Here is a 13451-nt window from a genome sequence, read left to right on the forward strand (position 1 = left end):
AGCACGGGAAACTAAACACCAAAAAGGTTTATACAACTACATTTGGCATCTCTTTGTCTGGTATGAGTATATAAGGAAAGTGATAAAACACAACAAGGCGCGATTCTGTAGCCAGATCGGCCGTAGTGTGGTGTGTGTCCACATACCCAACACTATGTACTTTTTTAAAGACCAGGTATAATGACCTTTTAAGTTTGTTTTATTTTGTTTTGTGTTATTTTTGTACTGCTGATCAGTTGTGCAAATGTTTATCAATTATACCAATTTGGAACCTATTCTTACCTGGCAAAATAAATGTTAATCTTGGTTAACTTATAATATTGCCTGAAATAACATTGCTGGCATTCTAGGGTGGGTCAGATCAACGATGGATGGATGGAGCCGGGGAACGTTTTGAGATCTTGACTTCTGGCCACCAAACTTTCTTAGCATACTATTACTTAGGGAATGCAAAAAAGTACTCTTTTGAGTCTATCGAGAAGATGGCTGCATTAAGGTAAGTGATTAAGACTAAGACCTGGACTAGCCCAGATGTGTTACAGTGTGTTCTGGCCAAACAAGGTCACTAAGGGACCCAGACTCCTAAACGAACTATAAGTCGAAACTAGGAAATATTATAGTTAATTAATGATTCAAATTTAATCACAACTAGAGGACTCAGCAGTTACATTTTAATAAATATATATAAAATCACAAAAGATTGGAGTCAGATAAGATTATGTATAAGGTCAGTACTATAATTGGAAAACCAAAAGATTAATAAATATTAGTGAGTTTTAACGAGACGCAAAGAAAAAGACCGAACACGCATTGACCTTCGGACCAGGGCCTCTGGATTCCATTCTGCAGGAAAGGGGGACCCTTTACAAAATCCTACGAATTTAATGAGAAAACATTGAAGTCAGCATTTTTAAATATGAACTATCCTGTTCATTCTTATAATACAAACACCATTTTGCCATTCGTGTGAAGGGGCCAGTTTTGTGTTTTATTTGGCCATAACACACCCTAGTAACGATCCAGGCATGCAACGGTGGGGATTGATGAATGTATGTGTATGTGTGTGGGCCCACATGATATTTACTTTCATTTGATAATTAAATGCCAGTTACGTTTATGGTATTGTCCCAGTTGCTCTTACAGCAGACTGTATGTAGTCAGCGGGACTTACTTCAGTAGTCATTCATAGATACAGAGATATAAATTGTAAATAATTCACTCAGAGCCAATTTTAAGTGAGAAGATTAACTTTTTGCTTTACTAAAGAGTTGTCATTGAGACAGTGAATACTTATACTGTATGGTATATTTGGTTAAATTTGTTTTTATACTCTGTCTATTATGTATTTATTTACCTATTTTTCTATTTATTGACATTTACATATTTATTGAGATTTAACTATTTACTTTTGTGATAAAAAAATCTTTCTAGTTTTTTATACTTACCTTACATGTAGGCATAGCTTGTAAATAGTAGCAATAACAGAGGTGTGTAATAGTTTTGTGTGATATTTTTTAACTTGTCGAGAGACATATAACGAGAATTCAGTGCTCCATCCTTACAGAACTTGATAGCTGTAACTCTTGAGAGGGCAGGTGGTGCTACAGGTGTATAAAACATATTTGCACAGTGCAGTTGAATGATTAATATTATTAAAGTGAATGTCCAAAGCCACCTGTTCACTGAAATACCCACAAAATGAAAATAAATTGCATGTGGTTGTGTTGTCTTAAGGTCCCTATCTATATTGTGAATGCACAATTGATTATCACTTTTAACTTGTCAGATCTCACACGATATAATCTGACCCCATTCTTACAGTTATAAAATCGACCAATAAGGCCAAACGTTACAGCATGAAAGTTGGGATATTCTATAATGGTTAACAAGAAATATAAAAATAAAATGCTTAGCATGGCGTGATGTTTAAGACAGTGAAAAAATCTGACATAATGTAAAAATTTTAATTTACTTAAGCTTTTACAGGCACTAAAATGTACAAAATGGATATATTAGTAGCATCTAAACGTAAAATACGTGAAAAACGTAAAAATGTATTGACGTATTGACTATATCTAAAAATGGATCCTCATGAATATTGAAATTGCAGCATTACTTTTATTTTGTTGTCATATCAATAACGTTGTTTGCATGAATAACTGCATTATTAAATAGTTTACTTGATAAGAAATTATAATATTCTATTCTGTTCTGTGTAATTTCTACTGCCCGTTCACATACAAAAATAGTCCTTTTATAATGTTAAACAAGATTTAATTTTAAACCCTTTTAAACCCTTATTAAAAATAAATAACATTTCTGCAATAGCTTAACCTTTACTTGTCATTAATGTATAACTTATGTGCCATGGGCCACAAAAGGCGTTTTCTATTACATGCTGTGACTGACAATAGAACTATAAAATACACCAAAAACGCAAAATAATTACTAAATGAAACAATATTATTTGTGTAAACTGTAATTAGTAAGCTTCCAGATACTGAGAGGAACACTCCCAAATCCAAGCCTTTATTCTGCTATCTTTATCCCTACACCAAGCAGTGACACTAGTGTGGTCAATTGCATTTTATATTTTTTTATAATCAGTGTAAAATGGGTAGGATTAAGCTTGGGTTAGGTTAAGGGGTCTAAAAAGCTACATTGCTTATTGAAAAAATTATCTAAGTGCATATTTTCTATAAAATGGGTAGGTTAAGGGGTTTAAAAATGTAAATAGCTTGTTGACAAAACAATAAAAATGCACTGATACAAATATCTTAACTATATAAAAGACACGCAAATATTTAATATTTTTTATTTAAAAATATATATCAATTTGTATGTTTTAAATGTTGAAATACATTTATATTGTACGTTTTAGCATCAGTAAAAACTTAAAATGTACATTTTATGCTTGTAAATGTTACATATTCATACCTACCTACATGAGATCAGGCTGCAAATTCAGTTAACACTAGGCATAAGATAAGCAGATAAGCAGAACAGGCCAAAATTTGAACAGAATGTGCAAGGTTCCACAGTAAGCATTTTCCTCCCACATGAATGCTTAAAGTGTCTTAATGCATTAAGACAATGACCGAATTAGGTATAAAGTTTCTTAATAAATTGTACTAGTATGCACAGACAAAATAAAAATGACATATGTTTGAATTTGATATTGGTGGGGACAATTAAGTTGAGTTCATATTCTGGGTTTATATGCTTGGTTATGACATTAACACATTGTTCTAGGACATTAAGGTTTTTTACCATTGTCCCTAAAAGTTGTTTTTTTTAAGAGCTACCATTGGTCAATTAATTCAATTCATTTTTTTGAGACACCCAGAACTCTAATGCTGCTGTAATGTTGTTGGTTTATATAATCAATTTTGTCTTTATTGTCTCTTGAAAAAAATGTCTTCCCACCAATGTCAATATCACACATATGACAGTATGCATGCACTATATTCCATATCCTGGGCACCAAGTGCTGGTCAGTGTTGGAGGTTTGTTTGAATCAGTCAACGCTTCATCAATCATACAAGCCTGTTGCAGTCAGATAGTTCATCTAATAAAGGCTTTGGCTGACAGACTGACAGACAGCCAGACCAGTAGTATTTCGTAAAATGGTAATTTTTTTCAGTATTCCCAAATATGTAAGCTACAGTATCAGCTACACTCTCTCTACTACATCCTATTCTGCTTTAGAAGCAAGGTATTAGAGAGCAACTATCACCAACAAAGGACCGATACCGAGTTTAATAAGATCATTCTGTCTCTTTCATTCTATTCTGTCTCTTGTTTAGAGCAGGTATATTTAAATAGGAAGAGAAAGTACAGGTTTCTGAAGTTCTCTGGCCCTCTAGGTCCCCCCCTGTATTTCTGTCAGGAGTCTTGCTCTTTCTGCTTTGTGCTTTTGGTGAACTGAGTCCTAGGCCCTGATTTGGCCCAGCTGGAGAGAGGGAATGATCAGAATTGGATTGATGCAGACAGAGCTAAAGTAAACAGTTGTGGTGGCTGGGCAGGCAGTTAGCAGCCTTTGGACAGATGATCAGGGGGCCTGCACAGACCACACACGCAGGCATGCACTGAAGGACCACACATGGGCTCAGCTGAAGGGGAAAATGGGGCCTCAGCGCACAAAAATGCATGGCCCATCAACAGGGCATTCCCTACGGCTAAAGGCAAGCTCAGAGTCTGGACCGGACCTGAAGAGAGTGTGAGGTGTTCAAGACATGCCATCTGTGTGTATACAATACTGCAGAAGAAGACAAACAGGTGTTTCTATTTGTTGTGGCGGAAATAAACTTTCGATGTGAAGAGGTCTTCGTAAACAAACAGGAAGCAGTTCATAAAGACGTAATTTTCCACTGCTTCTATGATGAGGCACAGCGAAATAAAACAAAGACAACAAAAACACACTGTAATATGCTATTTATGAATATGATATTTAAATATGCCAAACAATGTAAAGACAATTCAAAACAACATTATTAAAACAAATTTAATCAATCATGTTTTAAACTTTTTTTAAATTTTTAAAAAGCAAGTGGTAAATTTGCTAATTAATTTTTTTTTCAACATTCCTTAGCATATGTTTAACAATGTTACTACAAAATATATAATCGTAAATTACAAAATAATAATAAAAGTAATAATAATGTTTCATATAATTGTATATATAGCATAGTTGATTGTGAAGCCGAGAGAGGAATTCCAAATTGTTTGATTTATGTGAATACTTTGTTATATAACTATTAAGTAGAGAGAGATGTGCTTTACGTAACTATATGCTTTAAAACTTCTTTTGCAATTGCTGTTTATGTCAAACGTTTTTAATTTGCATTTCTTCTCATTGAGAGAGAGAGAGAGAGAGAGAGAAGGAAAAGAAAACAATAAATGACTAAGACCATCAAATTGATCAGAGACACATCAGAAGAGGGGAACACATTTCAAGTAACTGCTGTATCCAATCAAAGCATTTTACATCGCAGTATTCTATGTGATAATGCAAATAAGTTTTAGTATTATATAGACCGTCACCTTTAAAGGTTAGTCTGTTATTATAGTCTAGAGCAATAAGGTTTTTGGACAGATGGTCAGTCAGCCACACACATATATTAATGCCAGGAGAACAGTGCAGGTCATCAGTGTGTGTGTTTATCTGGACAGTGTCAGCTTGACCTGAGGGGAGTAAATGCTCTCAATCACACTTAGTTTTCAACTGCCATTTACTGAAAGAGAGTTTTTAACACCAGTGCTGCAGATAAACAACACTGCCTAAAAACACTGCATACACACTTGAGAAAGTACAGCTGGATCTTAGGTCCTGCTTACATTTGGTCATTTCATACGTTTTCGCTGACTGGATTTTGATAAGATTTGTTAAAAAGTTAGCACAAGTACAAATAGTGATATTTTATTTACACTAAGCTAATAATAAAGTATTATACTAAAGATTATGTTTATACTAAAATAACAGGATTTTCTGCTATTTATACTAGTTATTACAAATAGTGACAATTATTGTAGTACATTATAAAAGTTTGTTATTGTAACATATTGAGTGTATATTTTAGTTTTAATTCAAATTACTAAATTGATGGCACCTTATTAGGACAAAAAGCCACAAGACATAATTTTTAACTTATTATTATTTTCTATTTTAAATATTTTAATTAGAAATAAATGCTGTTTTGATGTGATGCGATTTGAAATTTGAAAAAGAAGGGAAAAATAGTTAATCAGAATCCAACCTGGGTGGAATGTGTCAAAATTATTACAATACATATTTGACTATCTGCACCACTGTAGCTGAAAATAGTCAAATGTCTTTTATAATATTTACTTGGGCTTTTCATGATCGGATATCTATAAATGAATACACTTAAATAAATATTAACAAACACGATCACCTCACAACATTGCTGTGAGTAATATTTATTTTTCTCGGGAGTAAACTACAAGTGCTTTTTACAGTTGACAGTTCAACAGAAAGCCCAGCAATCAACCTTTCACCAGAAATATTATTCAAATTCATGTTTTCTAAAGGTCTACATCAGGATAAAGATACTAGTGTTTGAGAGGGTTTAGAGGGTCATCATGCAGTGCTAAAATATGCCTTAGAAAAAATAGCAACATAGACATGCTGTTTCCTGTAGGGCTCTGAGAGTGTCTGGGACCCTGCTGGGTAACACAGAGGTCACAACCTATCCACGCAGGGAAACTGTCTTTCACATGTGCTTACACGCACACACAGCATGAGAACCACTGTGAATCCTGAAAGACGTGTGTGCATAGCATACACTGAATCATACACTGAATCAAACAGAACACCTATCAGAACGATACAGTATGTGCACAAGACATCACAGTCACACACTCAACTGAAAGAAAACTACATTTTCATAAAGAAAATGACGAAGATCATTATTAGCACCAGAGAGAGAGGTTTAACAAACACTTTACTCTAAGAAACTTCACAATAATATATCTAATAAAATACACTAATAAAAAATTTAAAAACGAAAATTGACAAACACAATTAATAATCTTAAAAATGCATCTGGTCATCATGAATTAAGTGAAGGATTTAACACCCCACACATCACAAAAAGTTCCAACATTATTTGTAAGCCTGTAATAGGCAAACTCAATTTTCAATCTTCTTTTACCAAACATCATTTCAGGATACACTGTAGTAAGCTGAAACCTTTGTTCTTGTTTCCAGTTTGGTTTTTCTAATTAAATAATACAATAAACACAATTTCCTCCTCACAATTTTTTTTTTTTAATTCCCACAGTAAACACTACCAGATAAATCCTCATTACAAAAAAAATTACTTACTGATATATATCTTCTTATAATCAAGTGTCAACAAATTGGCTATTACATTGTCTGACTGCATTAATTAATTAATTAATAATATAATAATAATAATAATAATAATAATAATAATGATAATAATAATGTAGAATATGTGGAACTTTAAGAGACATTTTCTCATGACCTTCCTCTTCCGGTGTGAAACATGAACCAACCTGCATGGAAACTACAAACAGAGGACAAGCGCACATCTTTCATATGAGGTAACAACATAGATAATCTATATTTAAATGTGTCTATCTTTCTTTATATTTATATATAAAGAGTTTTTAGTATTTAAACAACACATTTATTAAAAATATAAACAATATTTCTTATTCAAAATAATCATTTGTAGGCATATTACAAATAACAAAAGCAAAAGTTGAAATATAAAAGCAGTAAAATCCATTTTATATGGGGACATTTGTAATTGCAACTAATCGCATTGTTATGCAAAAATACAATAATTCAAAAGAAATGTATTGAGCACTGTTTTAATTAAAAAAAAAAAATGAGCTCATAGTCCAGGGCACACTCTAGGAACTGAAATACAGGCAGAATTGTGTCTCAAAACACCTGACCTCTGCATGGGCATATGATTTTCAAACATTAATACTACAGACAGTGAGCAACAGACTTTCAAAGCTTTGTTAAAGCACAACAAAATAATTGTTGGCATTTTTCAATTAATGTGTTAACATGATAATAACAACTTAACTTGGCCAGCCCTAAACCTTCAATTGCATAAATGCACTGTAAAATTCAAAACAGAGATCAAATACATGTAATAAAATCTTCACAGAAAATTCCTTCATATCGATGCAGTACTTGGAGTACATTATAAATTATACAATATATTTATACATTATAAACAGTGTTGGGGAAAGTTACTGTTTAAAAGTAATATATTACAATATTGCGTTCCTATTACATACATTACTTTTGCATTTTTTATAAATAAGAGCTTGTTTTTCATATAAAATTATTTTTATATAAAATTAAAAGTTTTGTACCAAAAACTGTAATAAATAAAGCTCAGGCTGAAAGAAGAGTAAATTCACATCTGTACAGTAGAATGCAGGACAAGAAAGTTCGACACTCTTCAGCAATAAAAAAACAGAAGCACAATTATTAGCTGATCCAAATAATTTTTTTTTTTTCTTATTGAACTGGATCATCAATGGTCAGCAGCAAAGACATCAGTTTATAAAGTGGGATTAGATACATTTGTGTTATTTAACATATTTAATTATTGCATTTCACTGTTGTAATTTATTTTGATGAATACTAAATCTTTTTTTCCATTCTTTTTGGTCACACTGACAGGCCATTAAGGGAGTGGCCCTTTGTCCCTCAGGTAAGAATCACTGAAAATTAATATCCATTGTCACTCCCTCGCACACAGGCTTTCAGTCACAAAACTGAAAAAAAAAAAGTAATCAATATGTTTTCTGTAAGTGAGTAAGCAAAATGATTTTCACATAATTTTGAAGCATATATTCTAGCCTAAAAGACTGGTTACTCTTACGTATTATGCAGAACTATTCAGTATGAGTTTTATGGCCTTATTTCAGCTACATGTTTTTTCCAAAAATGTACAAACCATGCATCTATCTCTTTCACATCATTGTAGCAAAATTTGAATACAAAATAATTACATGTTGACCAATAGTATTTTATAAGTAGCTGAAATACACACAAATGTTAGGGCATGTTAAAACATCTCAATTCCTCCAAAAGCACCTCAGACCCAAAAGGGTTAAGCGTGGACACTCTAATGGTTCCTGTGAACAGTGTTTATCACCATGACAGCCGTCTGCAAGTCTGAGTTAGAGTGTACTTCTCGTGTATCCTGCTTGTAGCAAATGAAAAAAGTATGCATATGAAACTGACTGCTGCACGAGCACAAAGTCTCTCTTTCCCCTGCACACACATACACCTCTCTATCTCTCTCTGCGTCTGCTTTGTTCAGAAACTGTGGTTTAAGTTAAATATGCTTCTCTAATTTTACATGCAAGTATTGCCCAAGATAATAGCACGGCTATTGTCTTTGTTTTATATGTATCTGATTTTGTCAGAGGACGGCTCAATTATAAATTAGGATTAACATCTTGGAAGTTAGATCTGGTTCCCTTTCAGTCAGTCACTAAGAGTCACGTCAGAAATGACAGACGAATTGGAATCTCGCTTCGAGAGACCAATCTACTTAAAGTGTATTAAACGAGCCAATGTACATTGGCATGCGCTAATCGCATCAGCACAGCACAAGTATAAATGAGAGCAGTCTGGACCCTCACATTGGGTATCAGCATCGCGCCATGAGCGACAAATGTTACGACAAATGTTTGCCACTAGGGCAGCAGAGTCACTAGCAATCTTCAAAAACCAACTCAAAACTCATCTTTTTCGCTTTGCACTTGACCCAACATTGATAGCACTCTCTTCTTCTTCTCCTGCTCCTTCCTATCCTTTTCTTGTTTAAAAAAAAAAAAAAAAAAAAAGCCTTGTGTCTACATACAAATATGTGGGCACAGAAAGAAAAACTAATGTTATCAAGGAGGCTGTGTTTGAATCCATACGTGGAGGTTTATTGGGCAATATACTAAAAAGGATTCTTTAGTACTTCTTAAGATAAAAAGTAGAATACGATTAAGATCATCTAAGTGTACTCAACTGCGTTTTAGTATATATTCATGTTGCCCTAAAATAGCCCACTTTTAACGTACTATTTTTATTTTAAAAAATTTATTAATTTATCTTGCAGCACACTTAAAAGCATATTTCATACAATAGTACACTCACGTGTAATATAAGTGGTAACTAAATAAATATTAGCCTTGCTGGGTCTTCGGGTTAACTTGGAGAAGAGTAAATTCTGTCCGATACAGAGATTCTCTTGTATGAGTTAATGTATTGAGTTAAATTCGGTCAAACAAACAGCACATCTCATGCATGAACATGCTCAGTCGGTGTTGAACTGCCTGAATAGGTTTAAGAGTAGGACGTTGGTTCCACTGAAGTATTTTCAGAGGCTCCTGGGGCATATGGCCATCTTAAGGGATGTCTTTGGGCCAAGCATGTACTGGTCCTGCAACTGATTAGGGGGTCCTCTTTCCCGTCGCATGTCGCAACTCACCTGCCACGACCTCCTCCGGTGTTCCAGTCTTACACACTGAACTCATAATAAAATTAATTGTCAGATTTTTTTAAAGTTAAAACCGACACAAGGACCTTGTGAAATCAGCTTGTTTGTACTTGTGTGATGCACAAGGAAATTCAAAAAGTTTATAACAATCTCAACAACTTTGTTAAAATGTTAAATACATTATTCTCATTTTCAAACACATCAATTCAATCAACTGCATCAAAAACACTGATATAAAACATAGTACTCCAATAAATAATATGCTAATAACTTAAAAAGCATGAAACTGTGTACATACCCACATCAGCGAAACTCAGATCTTCTGTGGTATGGAAAGAGAAGGTGACAAAATACTACATCTGCAGAAGCATTATCAGCCACAGGAGGGGAGCCTTCAAACAGCAATATCCATTGAGAACCCTTTTCTATGGAATTCACAGTAAATTAAATGTTATTTTTAACACTGTTAGATCTGCTAAGAGACAGATGTTAATAACATGGCTTTGAATGTGACTTAAAATGTCAACTAAGAGCTTAATTTGAATTGTCTTGAGTATTTTAAACTCGCCTTTTGGACACATCCCAAATTGTGTTTTTTAACCAATAGATAACGTTTTAGCTTGGGTTTGTTGGGTATGTATCCTCCCAAAATAATAAATCGTAAATGTTACCTTATCAGTCACATGGTCCAAACTTTCCCACTTACAGAGTATAGTTTTAAGACATGATTTCAAAACACAATGATATGGTACATTTGACTAAGAAGTAACTGGAAGAAAAATTCCAGGCAAGGATATTCCTTTACATACATACTAAACATGAATAGGAAACATCTCTGTTAGGTACGTAACCCTTGTTCCCTGATCGAGGAAGGGAGACGTTATATCATGAAGACAGACTGGGGTTTGCTTGGAGCCCTTATTAGCTCTGTTTAGAAAAAAACAGCAATGAAATTTGGCTAGTGCTTAACTAATTCTGTGCCCTCCCTGTCACTAGGGTATAAATAGATAGATGTAACCCATCTGATTTGCTGAGGAGCCAAAACCGAGTCTTAACTCTCAGCGATGGTTTGAGATTGTGGCAAGGGGACAAAACGCCTACATTGTCACCAAGACGCTCCCTGTCTGTCAGTCACTAATAGTATTAGTGTAGATGCCATTCTTTTTACAATGTAACATGTACATTGTGTATTATGAGGAGTGTTCCCAGTTCCGGCTGATCTAATTAAGGCAGCCTAACAATCCTTTAATAGATTTGAATAATAAAACAAATTAATGTGTTATGTGTAGGCTAGGTTAAAAGATGTGTCTTTAATCTTTTAAACTGACAAAGTGTGTCTGCTTCCTGAACAGTGTTCAGGATAATAAGTTTATAATAATTTGTTTATTCAATATAAAATGTCCTTTTTACTATAATAAAAATAATATGTGGGTCTATGACAAAATCATACTATATATAAATATATAGGTTACATAATACTCATATTAACATGCTCAAAGATGGTTTTTTGTTTTGTTTTACCTGATCCACATATGAATCCTGATGAACAGGGTCAGAATTAGTGAATTTGGGGCCCTATATATTTACACTCACATAAATCAGCCTTGAATGGTGCCCCATAACTGTGTACAGTGTTTCAACATTTTTCTTCTTTTTGTTTCTTTCTTTATATGACATTTATTAATTTAGCAGACACTTTTATTTTATAATTTTGTAAGACCAAGAAATCACTGAGATATAACTTTTAAAACATTCTTTTTAAAAAAAAAAGGGTGAGTCAGAAGTACAAAACAATATATTACATAGTATTATATTCAATAACACTAACCTGTTTAGGATACATTTTAGAACGATGTAACCAGCAGAGGTAGCCCCGAGTACTAGCAGTGCTCAACCCTCTGGCTTCCTCTGTGCCCATTTCCTGTTTGAGGGCTTCGTAACCAGAGGTCCTCCATTTGCCAGTTTACCTGCCTTACTGAGCATTCCCTTCATTTGACTCTGATTATTACTATTGTGTATGATTTCTGCCTGTCTACCTGTTTCTCAAACCCTGGATTTACCCTATTGGTTTGGTTGCGTGATCGGACTGATGTGCTGTTTATTGACCCATTGCCTGCCTCCCTGCCTTTGCCTTTGGACTGGCCATCGTACTTGTTAACGGAACGCAAGGCTAATATTTATTTAGTTACCACTTATATTACACTTGAGTGTACTATTGTATGAAATATGCTTTTAAGTGTGCTGCAAGAGGTAAATAAATAAATTTTTAAAAATAAAAATAGTATGTTAAAAGTGTGATATTTTAGGGCAACATGATTCTACAATATTCTACTTTTTTATCTTAAGAAGTACTAAAGAATCCTTTTTAGTATATTAAGTACAAAATTAGTGTGCAAAAAGTGTGTTACATTATAGAAGTGTACTTTTTTACCTTTTTTTACCTGTGGCATTCAGTGTTCCAACAGTTGCTGCAAATAAATATTACTTAGCATTGATATTATTTTATTAGCCAATGTGACTTTTAAATATATTTTATTTAAAGTGTATTCTAACAAATATCCACTCACCTTAGAACCGTCCCTGCTCAGCAGCAGCATGTTGTGGAAATATTGGCAGTAGCAAGTCATAGTAATTGTGCTGCTACAGCGCACTCCGCCAAGACCTAATACATTAACATTGTCAAGTACATTACTATCTCAGAGAGTTGTCATGACAAAATTACACTTAATGAGTTAAATCATTCATAATTCCATTTGATCTAAATTTACCCGTTTTATCTTACAAATGACACATTAATAAATGTTAATGTACAAAAATTTAATTAAACTCAATGTTCAAGTAATAAAAATGAAATTGTAGGCTCTTATTTATGTCCTGGTTGAAAATAGCAATTAATTCATATTCTAATGTTGCTTTATGGTCAGATATAACAGGCAGAGGTTCGTTAACAGTTAGGCAGTCAGATTGGCAAACAAGTTCAAGGATTTCCAAATAGCAAAGACAGTAAAGCAGGAAATGGGTCGTAATACAAACATCAATCCAATCAGGTTACCAGAATGCAGGGTTGATCCGAAAAGACAATGGTCAGAGTAAACAGGCAAGGTTATACACAAGATAGTAGTCAGAATAATCATGAGAGAAACACTTGGTAAGGCAGTAAAACTGGCAATACTTTGAGATGAGCCTTCCAGTATGCTCTGGTTTTATGCTGGGCAAACAGGAAATGAGCGCAGAGAGTGGAGACGAGTCAGTACTGAAGGCTCCTCTGGCGTTACACATATATATACATATATATATATATATATATATATATATATATAAAATGCAAACACATGCATGTATATATTTCTGAATTTTTAAATATAAAGTGAAATATAATAATATAAATAAATATATATATATATATATAAAATGTAAATATTTTCTAAAAAAAGTGTT

At 33.5% G+C, this 13451-nt stretch overlaps 1 long non-coding RNA gene across 1 annotated transcript; it reads right to left on the minus strand.

The window, feature by feature from the left end:
- Positions 1-9582: 9582 nt before the first annotated feature.
- LOC122322963 lies at positions 9583-12646 on the minus strand. Its single transcript, XR_006246927.1, has 3 exons — positions 11842-12646; positions 10312-10438; positions 9583-10040 (listed from the first exon to the last, which is right to left on the minus strand). It is a non-coding gene; the product is annotated as an uncharacterized LOC122322963 (long non-coding RNA).
- Between the last annotated feature and the right edge of the window lie 805 nt (positions 12647-13451).

This window comes from Puntigrus tetrazona, chromosome 18, assembly GCF_018831695.1.
Source record: "Puntigrus tetrazona isolate hp1 chromosome 18, ASM1883169v1, whole genome shotgun sequence".
NCBI classification, from domain to species: domain Eukaryota; kingdom Metazoa; phylum Chordata; class Actinopteri; order Cypriniformes; family Cyprinidae; genus Puntigrus; species Puntigrus tetrazona.